Raw genomic sequence first — 5,069 nt, 5'->3', positions numbered from 1 at the left:
GGTGCTCAAAATGGAGAGGAGGCATCACTGCTGCTATTTTTACTTACATCATTACCAGCCTGCCTTGCTTATCCTGCTGAGTTGTGCTGAGTCCTTTGAATTAGTGAGCGACTCAGTGGCACAGAAGGCAGAATTAGAAGGCCTGGTAGTTTGTAGAGCAAGTGACTCTAAGTGTCACTGTCTAGACCAGGAAAGTGGTGTTAAGGGCTGTTTTATTCTGCCATGAATTTCAGAACAATGTTCCATTGTTTCTGAGTATTATTTGAAATCTAAATAATTCCTAGTGATGTGTGAGCGGGCTGGTTTTGTGTGATAGTCATGGTATCTGTCAAACTTTGCTCCCTACTTACGAGAATAATGAGTTAAAATGGGAGAGAAAGAATTCCTGATGGGGCTCTCATCTCTCCTGGGACTTCCTGAATGGAGTTATTCAAGCACAGATGACATGGGCACAAGAATAAGTGATGCAAACTGGCCATGAATAAACTTACACTGCTTTCTAACCACATGTGATATAAATTCTGGCATAACCTCCAGCTGAATGCAGAAAGCCATCTGCTTTCAAAGAGGAATTTTAAAAGTGTTGGGGTGGGATGAGAGAAGGTAAGTAAGTACATCAGCTGCCCTACTTGCAATGACATAATGTGCTGGAACTGGTTTTTCATGCAATAGTCTGAGTCATGATGTAAACAACACATCACACACGTTCTGTGTCAGTGATCCCCAAAGCAGAGCACCATGTACTCTGGTGGGGAGGTTCAGCCTCATTAATGACCAGGGAAGAAGGTATTTTTTAAGGATTAGTGTTTTAGGTTGAACTGGGGAAGCCAGGGTTTTAAAACCATGCTTCTGTATGTGAGGTGAGCGCCTGCGTCGTCTGCTTGGCTCAGCAGAGACGTTCTGAGACTGTTTCTTGGGTGTGTAGGATCTTGAAGACAAGGCAGATGGGGAAACAGCTGATTTGAAAATCCTCCCATTGATGAGATGGGACTGAGTAGCATAGTGGCATCAGGCTCTTTCTAGCTGTGCATGAGGTCTCCAGAGGAAACATGTTCCCAATTCACCATGGGGAAGGTGGGATAGTGGTGGCTGGGAGACTGCCTGTGCCAAATGTGGTGGGGACAGGAGGTTGAGCACCTCTCCTTTGGGGGTTACATCTGCTGCACAGTCCTGCATTCAAACAGTCTTTGGAAGGAGATATTTTTATTATTTCACATAATTGCTCCAGAGAAAGGTCTTTCCTTCACCTTCTGGCTGCTCTTCTGCTGACAACATTGGAAGAGCATCATCTGAATAATAAAAGCATCTCAGTATCCCAAATCAAAATAATCTCAGTACTTGAGGACTGGACATAGTGGTCAGGTTTTATCCTTGGACTGGTGTGTAGTTCAAGCCCTGGAGTTTGCTGCAACAGTGTGAAAACATAAATGTATGTATGGCTTTTGTAGTATATTTCGAACATCAAATAAATAAGATATAATCATATTTCTTTTATGTGCTTTTAAAGGTCCTAATCCCTGAAGGAATAAAAGAAATTATTTGGTGGATTAATGTAAACACTTCTTTATACACTCAGAGTTTTTATGTTTGGGCCAAAATATTTATGTTTTCCATCAGCAGAAAAACACATAACAGATATCTGCCCAATATTAATCATCTTTATGTAAAGAACATTGTTCATTTATAGTTACTGAGTACATATTGTGTGATTAGGCTATTTTAAAATGTGATGAATGGCAATTTTACCTCTGTCTTGCCAATGAGGCAATTCTTATACTCAGATGATATTTACATTATAAATAGCACAAGCTGACTGCATTAATGCTAATAGAATCATTTGTTATTGCCCTCTCAGCACTCCTCCTGAAAGCTGGCTTCATTGGATTTAAATCCAGCCAGTACTTTTGCTGAGAAGGTATTTATGTGCCTTTAATATCCACTCCATGCTGGCAGTGAGGGAAGCTGTGTCCCCCTACATGTGAGATTCACATAGAAACAAATCAGTATTTTTCATGACTTAGAGTATTTCTGCCTTCCTCCCCTCTCTGATTTGAAATATGGTTTTCACAATAAACTTCTAAATAAATCTCAGAGGTACCCGTATGATATTTCCTCGATCATTTTAGATATCCAAATTTCTGTGTGAGGTAAATCAGGTCATCTGGCTCACTGCAGTCACAGCAGTTTTCTTTCCTCCCCTTCATACAAACAGTATTTCCAAGGGAGAACTCCAAGTCAAATAAAATGCTGTGGTAGTGGGACAAAGGCTGCTGGGTAATAGTGCAGAGTATGCTGCTGGCATGATTAACTCACCATGAGCTCCCATCATCACAGAAATACATTTCTATGCTGGAATTCATTTCCCTACTCAGTCCCTTCAGCAAACAAAACACTACTTACAGGATGAAGGCTGAAATTACCCTCTCTTGTGTGAGTTTCCAGCAGTGCTTTAGGCCATGTGACAGCCCTGATGTGAATGGGAATACAGAGAATCCCAGTGCCAGACTTTGCTGTGGACCTCCAGCACCATCTGGCACTGTCCCCTGGCTCATGGGGAGTGGGAGGTTGCAGCATCATCTCAGCAGCTTTGCTTTACTTCTCCTTGGGTAATTCCATCACATACACACTCCCACAGAGCCACATGCATTAAAAGCACTCCAAGAAGATGCTGTGGCCCCTCTGGGGCAGAGCTGCTGCCTGTGCCAGGCCCTCAATGCTCCTGCTTGGTTTTCCCAGTGGGCTGCTGCCTGGTTCTGAACTGAGGAAGAACCAGCCCAGCTTTGGGACCAAGGTGCTGAGTGCTTAGTTTCCCTTGCTGTTGAACATGTGGCTCCAGGCTCTATTTACTGCTCGCCAGCCAAACCCTTTTCTCATATGCTAATTTCCTAATTCTTTTTTTCCTGTGGCATGCACTACCTCATAATGTGCCTCCTTCACAAACATTAATTAAGTTATCTTCACAACGTGCCTGCAGCAGCAGAGAGGCAAGGATGGCCTTGCTTCCAGCCCTTCTGAGGCACTGAGTGTTCCAGCATCCTACTGAGGGCTGGCCTGAGGCAAGCTTGCTGCAAGGGCAGGAGAGAGGAGGAATCTTGCTCAAGTGCGTATGCATCTGAGGAGCCCCCCCATAAGCCCTCAGGTAGTGACAAAGTCCTGTCCTGCCTCAAGTCAGAAGGAGATGCTCTAGCTGGGTATTATTCCCTGTCCTTTCTGACATCCAAGGCACTGGACTGGGACCACAGCTTCTGCTTCTGGTACTTTGGTTCAGTATCCCAGTGAAACAAAAGGGGACGTCTCCATCCTCCTTGTAAATCCTGCAGCCTGCTCAGAAGCATGAGCACAGTGAACTAGATTTATGGTGGCAGAAGATGGCTTCTCCATTGCCTAGAATGAGACCCCAAAGAACACAGCAAAAGCAAAACTACAGAGTTGAGATCCTAACTTTCTCTTTTCAAGTAACCTGCTTTATTAATTAGTAGAGAAATAAATATGAAGCAGCCACAGTAGAGGCTGTAGCCACAAAGGGACCTGTTCAGACCACAGAAGAAGATAGCAATGGATGATGTAGACTCTCTGTTGCCGTATGCTACCCTACAGAGGGAGCAGGGCAAGTTGGGTCAGACATCCAGGCAAGAGCTGTGTGACATGTTCCCTTTGTCCCTGAACTGCAGAGGTCAAGGTGTGTCTGCTCTGGGTTTTTGCAGGTCTGATTCACCCAGTGCTTTCTGGGGTGAAAGGTATGAAAACTTGATCTTAGTGGCATAGCAGACAGCTTGACTATGGCATGATACAATCAGAGACAGGTGCAAAGCACCATCCCTCTGTAAAGGGAATATGTGTGAGGAATAATGGGAAGGATACTGCAAATGGAAAACAGCAACCCTGAAATCAGCAAAAGTGTGGTCGTGTGTTCCTGCTCTGTAATGCTGTGCTTACCAGAAACCCATTCTTGGATTATAGGTCCTCTCACATTTGGACTCCAGACACTTCTCTGCTTTTAGTATTTATTTCTGTGTGCACAGATGCATAGTGACAGTCAGACTCTAATTATACATCCCTATTTAGAAACATAGTATTTCCCAAAAGATGGCATTTCAAGTGTCTTGCTATAGTAATTGGTGGTTTTGGTCATTTTGAGATTACAGATGTTACAATTATCACATATCATTTTTCTGCTAGTTGGAAAAAATATGTTTATCTTCTTTTGGTGGAGAGGATGGTGATTGGCCACTTATTTATATATTTTGGCTTGTTATGCTGAGAAAAAAGGACATACAATGACACAGGGTCCCATTTCACTTATTCTGTCTTGTCTTAGGGTATGCATTAGCTGCCACTAACCAAAGGTCCCTTTCAAGTGTTTCTTCCTCAATATAGTTTATATACAATCACCATACATTTCATAATTAATACCTTGATGAAGTGTCTTTTAGGGTTATTTCTTTCTTAATTAAACCTGCCATTTTTCTAACACTGAATCAAATTTGATGTCTTTTGCTATTACATCTCTAACCTCATTTGTACTGCAGGTAGAGTAAACTTGGAGGATTACTTTGTCATAAAATCATGGAATAGTTTGAGTTGGAAGGAACCTTAAAGATCACCTAGTTCTACCTCCCTGCTGCGTGCAGTGATGCCTTTCACTAGACCAGGTTGTTAAAAGCCCCATCAAACTGGCCTTGAGCACTTTCAGGGATGGGGCATCCACATCTTCTTTGTGCAGCCTATTCCAGTGCCTCACAACCCTCACAGTAAAGAATTTCTTCACTATTTCAAATCTAAATTTACCCTTTTTGAGCCTAAAGCCATTTTATCAAGCAGCATCTCTAACCTCTCTAATGTTATTTTTTTTAGCTCTGTCAGAGCAGCAGTAACAAAATATCCTTTAAGTTGTTGTCTTTGTTCTTTAAATCATAGAATACAATGGAGCTGAGATGAGTATATGTGGACCATCATTCCATGCAATATTAGATTGCTCTGGGGGTAAGTTCTGAGCAATGAAATGTTCAAATAAATAAATTACACCCCACAAAATCCTCTTATCCTTCTATTGTGTTATTCTGTTCTAA

This window comes from Camarhynchus parvulus, chromosome 3 (assembly GCF_901933205.1).
Source record: "Camarhynchus parvulus chromosome 3, STF_HiC, whole genome shotgun sequence".
NCBI lineage: Eukaryota > Metazoa > Chordata > Aves > Passeriformes > Thraupidae > Camarhynchus > Camarhynchus parvulus.
The sequence above is the reverse complement of the archived record's forward strand: the minus strand, read 5'-3'. Positions refer to the sequence as shown.